The sequence below is a fragment of the Rhopalosiphum maidis genome, chromosome 3 (assembly GCF_003676215.2).
Source record: "Rhopalosiphum maidis isolate BTI-1 chromosome 3, ASM367621v3, whole genome shotgun sequence".
NCBI lineage: Eukaryota > Metazoa > Arthropoda > Insecta > Hemiptera > Aphididae > Rhopalosiphum > Rhopalosiphum maidis.
The window spans coordinates 35,895,316-35,907,450 of NC_040879.1; the positions used below are offsets into that span (position 1 = coordinate 35,895,316).

The 12,135-nt window shown below is 31.9% G+C and overlaps 1 non-coding gene and 2 pseudogenes across 1 annotated transcript; all 3 read left to right on the forward strand.

Moving 5' to 3' along the window:
• The first annotated feature begins 5,551 nt into the window (after window positions 1-5,551).
• On the forward strand, window positions 5,552-5,623 carry Trnak-cuu. The gene has a single exon. It is a non-coding gene; the product is annotated as a tRNA-Lys (tRNA).
• A 2,453-nt stretch (window positions 5,624-8,076) lies between these two features.
• LOC113558011 lies at window positions 8,077-9,598 on the forward strand (annotated as a pseudogene).
• Window positions 9,469-12,010, forward strand: LOC113558728 (annotated as a pseudogene).
• The last annotated feature ends 125 nt before the right edge of the window (window positions 12,011-12,135 follow it).

Below are 12,135 nucleotides of genomic sequence, written 5' to 3' on the forward strand. Positions count from 1 at the left end.
TTCATTTACGGTCTTGGTTTATGCTATGATAATATTATTTAAGATTGTTCACATTTTGTTTATTAAATTTAATCAATTTTATTATATAGAAAATTTCAAAAATAAATATTTAATAATTTACTAAATGTTTGTTTTTATTGATTCTCTTATAATACAATATAGTTTAAGATAATGTACGATTATTTTAACAGAGATTGCTACCGATATATTAATTACCTCAAAAACTACTAGAAATTATACTTTTATCAGATACCAACTGTAAATTGTATGATGGAGGCTGGAGGTATATCATCCACATTTTAGTATTCTCCGATTTCAAAAAAAAAAAAAAAAAAAATAGCCCAATGTATTAGTATTTTAATTGTAGCTATTATAATGTGTTTATCAAATTTATAAATATGAAATTAATTTTTTCAAATCACTTTGAACATTATTTTCAACAATACGTTTCGAGATTTCTTTTTAAACCAAGTTTACAGTATATCTAGCAACTTATTGACTTTCACTGAATCGTTTAAGGATTTTGGATACCCCGAATGAAATTGTTTTTTTTAAGCATATGCCATAATAAAGGTAATGATTGTTGGTCCAAGTGACTTTCTCGATGACTTGTTCAAAAATCTGGTATAATTATAGACATCAGGTATAAAAATTTTATAAAAACCATACATTGATATAAATATTTTATCTTTTTTTAATATGAAAATAGTTAAACTAATTGTAGTACTAGTTTTTTATGCTGATGTTTCACATGCATAGTAAACATTGTGGAATAATGGTATACCAGATGATCGTATAATTGTATGATGACAGACGACGTAGCCTTCAATTCAAAGTAAGATAAATTGTACTTATTATTAATACAATTTCAAAACAATAAAAAGTAATAATTGTGGCCTAAAATAATATATCTTATTTATCATTGTAAACTTTAATGTGGAACAAATTTTACAATTATATTAAAACATTAAAACTTAATAAAAACATTAAAAAAATGATTTTCTTTTTCAAAAGTATCGATGTATCGTCAATCGCATTAACTAATCTATTTATCTAATAGAATGTATGAAAATATAATTAAATTCGTTATAAAATTGTGTCGGTATTGTTTATCTTACATTTTTAAACACATTTGTTTCAATATTATTAAAATTTTAAGATAGGATTGACGCTGTACCTGTTGGTGTAACGATGTGGTGGTGAGGTATCGGCGATGTTGGTAAACGGTGAAAAGGGAATAGGGGAAAGGAGATGGAGGAAATAAAAAAAAGAAAACACTTTGGTTATGGTAGAAAACAAAACACCGTTTTATTGTTCTCGGTTTTAGAATTCGTAAAAAAAACACCGTTGGTTTTGAAAGAAAAGTTGCAAAGTTGAAGGAGGCACGGTACGGCGATGCGTAAGTTAACAATTCGCGTACGGTGCGGCGGGTAAGACTAATTAACCTCGGGCCGGTTCACGGTCGTGTCGGGTCTGAAGTTCCGGACGCGGTTCGTCACACGTCCGTGTCCTCTGCCGTCGACTAGTGGTTGAAAAAGAGAGGTCATTGCGTGGCTTTCCGCGCAAATGTCGTTTGAATTCAAACGGTCATTGCGCAAGGCCGCGTCAGGATATTGAAAGGTTCCTGGGTTAAAGTGGGAGGGCGACTTCACGGACGTCTATGAAGAGCTAAAAAATGCGCACTCGCGAAAAGTTAACACGTTCTACAGGATCGACTGTCAAAAACGTTTTGTTAAATATTTTATTAGTGCATTTAAATCCTTATTTGATGTAGCTACCAGACTATCGATCAATAAAGTATATAGTAACAATTAATACATTGTTATAACACAAGAATTTGTTAAAAAAGTTTTGAACTTTATACTGCAAGATCGTTTGTGATTAATTTATAACATACAAACTAAAATGGAAACTCGATACTTTTTTTGTATCATCATTCTGGTTATCTCAAACAAATTTCTCCGTTTAAATATCTCCATTACATGCAAAAATTGTTATATTGTCAAATTTAAAAAGTTAAATTTTTTCTAAAGTGATATAGGTAGCTAACGTAAATCTACTATTGGACTAAATCTGTCATCAAAATCGATGCCGAATGTTTGATCACTCCTTTTTGCAATTATCCTAGTTTTATATTACTCAATAACAGAGCTCGACGGTGCATATACACTTAGCATTCAAAATGTAGGGTCCCCACAAAACCCACAACATTATGGTCCATGACACTATTGTTTTTAATTTATATTATTTAATTAAAAACAAATAAATGACGGAATATGTAACATAAATCAGTTCAATATAAAAATATTTTACATGGTTTACTCATATAAAAAAATTATTCGAAAATAATAATAATGATTAAGAGGACACCATACCCGCGTGTGTTGTCTCTGACTTACTGACATAGTAACATAAATCATAACAAAATTTCGTTCAACTGAATATATTTTGTAATGTTAGCTTTAATATTATAGTAAATTTATCTTTTATCAAATTTAAAGGTAAAAATATTATCTAGGAAATGACTCATGATTTTATTGATATTATTATTTTAAAGTGAGTTATGAACATTTTAAAGTTGCAATATTTTACATAGCTGTAACTTATTTTAAAATAATAATCATTAAAAACACTGATAACCGAACCTTGTAGGAGGCCTTTATCAGTATGGTGTATTTTTGATAATTCTGAGAGTGCTCTGACTTGTATTTTACGATTTTTTTAGGAAATTTTGTAATAATAGAAACATTTTGCCATTTACGTATGCCACTGTTATGAATTATTTTAAGTGTTCTATTTTGCCATACAATGTCATAGTCATATGTGTTCGCGCCACCGTTGCCGCCGTTAAATTATATTATAATTATATGAATACAATATGTCGATTCACGGTCATCACCGACCGACCTGTTGCCACACACTCACGCGCACCAGCCACTATTTTCTATATATTTTTGTTTGTTTGTTATAATTATTATTGTCCTGTGAATTATACATATCGGCGTGTTATCGGCTCGCCGGTGCGTGCAGATTAGCACGGCCGCCGTAATTTTCGCTAGTCTCGTTCGTACCATTGTTGTTGTCCTAAGAACCGTAAAATTATATTTACGTATCGGTTTTTTTTTGAATTGATGTTTTTTATATTATAAATTGCAAGGCGCTAATCGCCACTGTATTATTATATTTTACTCTCATTACCGCACACTAGCACTCTTTGGTCTTGCTCGGCGATCCCGTCCACATCCTTTGATTTGCTATACACATATACACATTTTTACGCAGGTCGGTCGGTGTGTGAGAATATTATAGTAACGCTACGAAGTATATCGGTTACCGGGCGCACGAATTATTAATATTCGTTCCCGGCCCGTACAATATGCTTTTTCTACATTTAAAAATATTAATATAAAGTATTGTTTTTAATGTTGTCAATGGTAGAGTGGTTTTTGCGGAAACCGCATTGTTCTTTGGTTATTAGATTGGATGTTTCTAAGTGCCAAATAAATCATTTATTGACTATTTTTTCTATGGTTTTTGTTAGAGTATTAATAAGTGAAATAGGTCAATAGTTAATAATATTGAATTTGTTTTTATTGGGTTTAGAGATTTTTAAGGCACCATCGGAAAGGTGAGTAAATTTTGGTTGTTTCATTGAAGATTTTTATTGATATTGACCAATGGTCGCTGGTGCTGTATTCTATGAGGACATTCCATTCGATTGTAGGAGCGAAAGCACTATTTAATATTGTGATATCAATGGCCGAGAAAAAGTTTTGAGCTACATTGTGGTGTATGTATCCCCGGAGTTTAGTAATGTTATTTGATCATTTTCTAATTTTTCCATCGTTCTGCCTCTGGCATCGGTGTAGTTAAATCCCCAAATTTAGTTTCGGCTGTTAAAATCGCCGAGAAAAATAAAAGGCTTGGGTAGTTCTTTAATGATATCATCGAGGTCAATAAGTAATAGATTGGTGCTATCCAGTAGATAAATTTTACAGACACATAAGGAACATTTGAAGTGTATAGAGACAGCAATAACTTCAAGTGAGGAATGAATATGAATTTCGGTGCTTTCAAAGAGGTAATAGTAACTCCACCGCTTGCACGGAGGTATGATTAGCGATTTTTGAAAAATCTATTATATCCTTACGTGGGAAAGGTGGTGTTGGTTCTTAATTTGGTTTTTTGGAAGCAAAAAGCGATAGGTCAAATGAGAGCTTTTGCTCGGCAAATGTCGGTGTAGTCCGTGCTTTTGAAGGCCATTTATATTCCATTGTATAATATTAGCTGTCATATTTATTTTTATTTACAAATTTTAATTTATGTATTGATAGGTTGTGAACAGTTGATTTGGTGATCTGGAAGTGTTATGATTTAGCTACATATGGTTGTAGGAAAACTTAGTTGTCTTGGGGTGGTGGTAAAGCTTGGAATAACAAATTGACTAGTCTGGTAAGTTGAGCTTTTGTGGTACGTTCAGTGAGTATTTGATCGATCAAGAGCATTAGATAACTGATATCCGAGTTGATGTCTTTACAGATACAATGAATATTTAATATTTTTTTTATATATAAATAAATATATTATATTGAAATATAATTTCCATTTTCAGAAGTAGGGAAATCTCCAAAATTAGGTCCAAAATATAGAGGTCGTTTTAAAATCTTAGAAAAAATCAATGACCTAAATTATAAAGTCGAACTTATTTGAGATAATAAATAACTGAAGATATAATCCATGTTAGGCGTCTAAACCATATCACTCAAGAGAAAACATTAATAATTAATTATCACGAATAAATAATAATAAGTTAAATATCAGATATTATATAACACAAAAAAGAAATTATCTTTTTTAAATAATATATAACAAATAAATTATAAATAATAAGATCATAAAATTATACAGAACAATTTATAATCAATTACAATCAAATAAAAACATGATTTGAATAATAAAAAAAAAAAAAAATGAAGAAAACGCAGAAACAATAATTACTAAAAACTAGGTATTTAAAAAAATATATTATTTTATACAAAAAGAAAAGGGTTAATAATAAAATAAATAAAATAAAATAATAATAAAAAAAAAAGAGGGAGAAAATAATAAATAATAATAATATTAGTTTTAACTTTAAAACTGTTACACTATTTTACGTTTGTTATAGCAGCCATTGTATTTTATGTTATACATTTTTATGATTGTAAGACAAGCATACTATAGTTAACCTTCAACATATTCATAATGAACTTCACACCTCTCCTCATCATCTTACAACTACACATGGTACATGGATTTATTTCATATGATTGTAATGGACCCAAATTCAACATAACAGCATTAATAGCTTGTCTGTGGAACCATGCGAACCACTATCAGAAATCCACACCAAATCAATTCAACGAATTCAACTTCTACAAAAACAGATACCTACCAAATACCTTATAAAACATGCTCAATAATAACAACTATTTATAAGTACGTGTCAATTTTAGAAGATGCCCAAATGGTAGAAATGGTTTTTTCACTGAAATAACTGAATTATAGCAGTGCCCGGCTAGCTCAGTCGTAGAGCACGAGACTCTTAATCTCGGGGTCGTAGGTTCGAGCCCCACGTTGGGCGCCACTTTGTAATGATAGAGAAAAACAATAGTAAATTTAATCGGGGGACTATTAAATATTTCTAAATCATTACTTGTAAAAAAAATTATAACTTGATCATATTACCTTTCTGATTCCTGTGTCGATTTGTTTGTTGAAATCGTTGTTCGCGTTCAAGATGTAATATGAGGTGATAATTTATATTTTAAAAAATTAGACCTTTTTCTTTGAACCACTATTGTAATTTTATTTACTTATTTTTAACAATTTTTAATACACGTATTTTAATTAATTACAAACGTTTATAACTTATTTAATATTATGTCTTATTGCATGAACGATCTGCGTAGACTCTTACACTCGCTTTTGACAGTCCGCACAATAAGACAATAAAGACTGCCTGTTTGCGACTACTAGTCTCCTTATATATCTAATTCTTATACAGATAGAGTGTTTGCGTGTGTATATGTGCATATGTGTGAGTTTTTATCTTATATTTAAAGCTATCAATTATTACAATTATTATATATATTATTGTATTTTATTGAATATTACTTATCATACAATTAAAATTTAAGATATATGATGGCCAAGTGCACATCATTACACTTCATTGGTTGATAGGATTACCGTAGGTGGTGATAATAATGTTATTGGTGATGTGGCGTCAAAAGAGGCCTTTTATGTAGTTTATTATAGCAAGGTGTAATGGTTCTCGGTTTTTATGAATTTGATTTGGGAACAGAGGCTGGAGAATTTCGTTGATCTGATAATCTTCTGTTATCTCTTCCATTATTGGAGGGATGTGAATGTAAGATTGGGGTTTTATTGTAGGGGTGTGTATGGCGTATCTTGGATGTCGAGTGTCTGCGAGGAAGTGTACGGAAGGTTGCGTAGTGTTAGAGTTGTGGCGGGGGATTTACACATGTGATTTCTGTCATCGGTTAAGAATACTCTGAAATCGGTCTGGTTGTGAAGTAGTGATAAACATCTTGGAGATTTGGTGCGTCTTCATGTTTGATAAAATATTGACGGCGGAAGCTTAAGATGTGCTCATATTCTCGATATTGATACCAGCTTGAGATAAGCAATTTCAGAAACTGGAGCATAATTGATATTTTGAAGCGCGTCGATTAGAACCTGGTTGGGGAAAGAGGACATACATTTGATATGACCATCCTCTTGGAAGAATTTATGAGTCAACGTACTGTATTAGCTGATCATTAATTGTAATGATTTACAAGTAGTTTATTTTTTTTTATTTTAATTTATGCAAAAAACATTAATGGAGAACAATTAAAAAATTCCACTAAATTTATGCTGTTTTTGAGTCATAAATATTCTAACTATAGTTATTAATTACGAACTACTGTTTACAAAAAGTCAGGTTTATACAAAAAAATAAAATGTTATACCTGTTATATATATTTATGTATGCTCAATTGTTTTAAAACACACTTCACATGTATTTTACAAACAGCTTGAATGCATATATATTAACATCAATGAAATTTATATTATTTAATCAAAAAACAAATTAATGTCAACATATATAACATACATTAGTTTATTATAAAAACATTTTTATACAATTTACTCAAATAAAAACTAATAACTCCGGCGATACTTACTACAAGTTCTACATCGTATCGTATATAAATAAAAAATGTTCTCTTACGATTATTTAATTTTACTTAGTAATATTTAATTGTAGCAGTACACGCACACTCTCAAAGTCGACCAAGTAAGATTTTATTTTAAAAATAATTTGAATTTTTACTCAATTACTATTCCTGTGTAAATTGATTAATTCTCCTTTGGTCATAAGGACATGCGTTCGTAAATATTTTATTAGTGCATTTAAATCCTTATTGATATAGTTACCAGACTACAAATAATAAAATATATAGCAACAATTAGTACATTGTTATTTTCTCTTTTAAAAACAACACAATAATTTGTTAGAAATGTTTTGAATTAATGTGACAAGATCGTTTGTGATTGCTTTATATACCATACAAACTAAATGAAATCTCCGTACTTTTTTGTACCATCGTTCTGGATATCTCAAAAAAGTCCTTCGTCCAAATATCTCCAATACAAAACCTGTTATATTGTCAAAGTGAAATAATTATATTTTTTTTTAGGTTCATATAAGTAGGATAAAATGGTATGTTCTAGAGCCGCATCCCACCGCATCCCGCATCCCGCCACCGCGAACGTGCACGACTTGTATTATTGTTATCATATACGTATGCATACAACCAGTTATCGTTTGTTATCACATGGTATAATACACGTGCGTGATTTATATTTAATCAGATATCACACATTTAATCGGTTATCGCACATTTAATCAGTTATCACGTGTTATCAAACATTATTTTTTAATATTAATTATTTTAATATATATCACGGACGTATTTAAAATAAGAGACATTTATCTGTGTTCAAATTAATATCAATAAACAATCAATGAACAAATTATTGAAAACACACGTACGGGACCACCCGATAAAATTTAATTTGAAACTTGAGGCTACGTACAACCGCCCTAACGTACCAAATTCATCGGAGAATAGGGTGTTCAAAACATCGGCGGTCGAAATTTCTCAGATAGTGACATTAGTACGATTATTGAGAGTGAATACATGAAGTTGATGAAGGAGGATGATGAATATAAATCACGCGGAAGTGGATTTACATTAGAGACTATAGATGGGTTATTGTTGGCGGTATATAAATATACACCGATGGGTGGTTCGTCTTATATTCAGTTGCCGGTGTTTATCGAAAATATGCGAGCTACCATCAACCCTCAAAACACGGACCAGGAATGTTTTAAGTGGGCGATTCTCGCGAGGCATGTGACGGGGGCGGCTGTACATCGTGTTGGTGATAATTATAGGCAGCACGAGAACAAATACAATTTCGTGGGTATTTCGTTCCCAACGTCTCTCCGCCAAGTAAAGATTTTTGAAAGAAATAATCCGAACGTATCTGTCAATGTTTACGGGCTCGAAAAGAAGTTTCAACCACCTAAGAAATATCCCACATACGAGGTGTCCCGTTACGGGTAGTCGATGAAGAGAAGACAAACCATTTCAACTTGTTGTTGGTGACGGACGGTGACAACACACACTACGTGTATATATCAATTTTTCACGACTTTTAAGACGTCAAAAAACATCACACACACTGAGAGAGTCGTGTTTTGTAAACAATGTTTCACGAGTTTCGACGACAGGCGTCTTGAATACAAGTTGAGCGGGCAGGAGGCTTTGAATCAGCATAAACTAATATGTGGAACACATAGACCCATATTACCAATTATGCCAGCAGAGGGAGTATTTTGGAGTTTGAAGGTTGGGGTAAAACACAACGACATCCCGTAGTCATTTACGCGGATTTTGAAGCTATCTTGGTGAAGGTGGATGAGAAAAAGGGAAAAAGCACGACAGTAATACAGAGGCATGTACCTATGAGTTACGGTATATATGTGAAAACGACGGAAAATGTACCTATCGAACTGCTTGAAAAACATGACATACCTACATCAGTAATTATTCACCGAGGATCAGAGACGCATACGGAGGTGGCAAAACATTTTGTTGAGACAGTTGTAGATTTATCCAGAAAAATTGAAGACCTTTTAAAGTCTAATAAAAAAATAATTATGAGCGAGGAACAACAAGATGAGTATGATAACAGTACAACGTGTAATTTATGTAAAAAAGATTATACATCTATAAACGGAAAAGTACGAGACCACTGTCACTTGTCTGGACAGTATCGTCAAACTATTTGCAACAGATGTAATCTGACATTGCAAATTTCGTACCGTGTTTCCTTCACAATTTAAGCAATGATGATGCTCACTTCATTGCCGTGGAGCTGGGATATGATGAGCGCAGTACAACAGTGATTTCTAAAAGCGAGGAGAAATTCATCTCATTCAGCAAATATATTTCAAACAAATTTACCCTTCGATTTATAGACACTTATAGATTCATGACTTCAAGCTTATCTACACTCTCGAAAAATTTAATTACACCAGGATTTGATAAGTTTAGGGAAACTTCGAAACATTTTGCCCGTGATGATATGGCTTTTGTAACACGGAAGGGGGTGTATCCATATGAGTACACAGATGGTTGGGGGAAATTGGATGAAGCTACACTACCAACAAAAGAGTCTTTCTATAGCACACTAACTGAGGAAAATATAAAAGACATGGAATACCGACACGCCGAGAAAGTTTGGAGGCATTTTGATTGTAAGGCTCTAGGCGAGTATAGCGATCTATATTTGAAAATAGACGTATTACTGCTAGCGGATGTCTTTGAAAACTTTCGAGACATATGCCCGACAACATATAGCCTCGATGCGGCATTTTATTACACTGTTCCTGGACTAAGCTTTGACGCGTGTTTGAAATTCACCTCCATAAAACTAGAACTTTTATCTGATTATGATATGTTGATGATGTGTGAAAAAGGTAAGTTTTTAAAAATAATATATATATTACATTTATTAATTAACTATTCTGTTATAGGTATACGTGGAGGTCTTACACAAGCAAGCATGCGTTATGGGAAGGCGAATAATCTGAAAACACCTGAATACGAAACGAGGTAAACCAGATTCATGGATAATTTATCAAGACTGTAATTATATATATATATATTTTTTTTTTTTCAAAAAAGATTATCTTTTAAACTTTATTTTTGTTTAGGTAATAACTTGTATGGCTGGGCAATGTCCGAGTACATACCATATGGTGGCTTTGAATGGATAGAACCTACACTTGACGGATTAGAAAATTTAAACGATACTTCAGATATAGGACGGATGTATGAGGTCGACATAGAGTATCCACAGCGTTTACATGACGATCATAATGATCTGCCATTCTTACCGAACAGTGGTATACCACGTGGATCTAAAATAAAGAAACTCATGGCGACACTAGAATCTAAAGAACGTTATATTGTACACTACCGTATTTTGAAACAGGCGATGGCAAATGGTTTGAAAGTGAAAAAGGTAAATGTTTTGATCATATAAAAAGTATATATAATATATTAACGATAACTTTGTTTTAGGTTTACAGGGTATTGCAGTTCAAACAGTCTAAATGGCTTGCCAAATATATTAATTTAAATTCTGGGATGAGGAAGAAGGCGATGAACCAGTTTGAGATTGATTTCTATAAACTGATGAACAATAGTGTATTTGGTATGTCACTTTATACTATATAGTATATATATAATCATTTTTACTAACATTTTATTTTTACAGGAAAAATGATGGAATCGGTGAGATCAAGGATTAAGATGGAACTTGTTTCGAGCGAACAGCGCTTACAGAAATTAATGAACCGATCGACATTTAAATACTGCACTAATTATGAACATACAAATATAACAGCTGTAACAATGGATAATAAAATCATAAATTTCTGTAAACCAATCTATATTGGTATGTATACTCTATATTTTTTGTCATCCATTTATTAACATATTTTGTATAGGTTTAGCGGTGCTTGATATATCGAAAACGATGATGTATGATTATCACTATAATGTGATGAAGGCGCATTATAGTGATAACATCAAGCTGATGTATACTGATACTGGTAAATATACTAAAACTAATCTCATGTATATACATAATTTATCATTCTTTTTCCAGATTCTTTGATATATCATATCAATACCACAGACTTTTATGCAGACTTGACGGCTAACCGCAACTTGTTGGATAGGATGGACACCGCAAATCTTCCTCGTGACCATCCGTGTTATGTAGCAGATAGAAAAAAGATACCAGGTTACTTTTCCGATGAGACTGATGGACATACCATGACAGAGTTTTGCGCACTACGCGCAAAATCGTATGCATATAATATACATGCAGGAGAAGAGGACGAGCGGAAAGATAATGATGACAGAGTAGGAAGAGAAAAGATCAAGGCCAAGGGGATAGGAGTCATGTGGTTAAGAATCACATGACGTTGGAAGACACAGAAAGTGTTTGTTTGATGAATCTGGAGTGGAGGCATGCAAGAAGAATGTATCTATTCGCTCATTCAACGCTAGTTGATGACGATAAAAACGATAAAGCTAACTTACAACAGTTATGACGATAAGAGAGTGGTATTGGACGATAAAATCCATACCTTGGCTCACGAACACTATAGTTTAGGGTAAGTTTTAAATTATTTTATATTTTTTTTAAAATTATTTTACTTATATTTATAATTTTATAGGAATGATGACGAGCAGATTGTTGATTGGCCAGATCATGAGATAGATGCTAGTGGTCATGAGTGGGATGAATCAGATAAAAATTTTATGAGAATGCTTTTACGGGAATGCATGTCCAAATAATTAAATACCGTGTATATTTCTAATTTGTAAATATCATGTATATATACTTTGTTATATATTATAAATACCATGTGTTTGTTTATTTTATTGTAAATATCACTTGAATAATTTGTATATATTAATGTAATCTATAACCAATTAT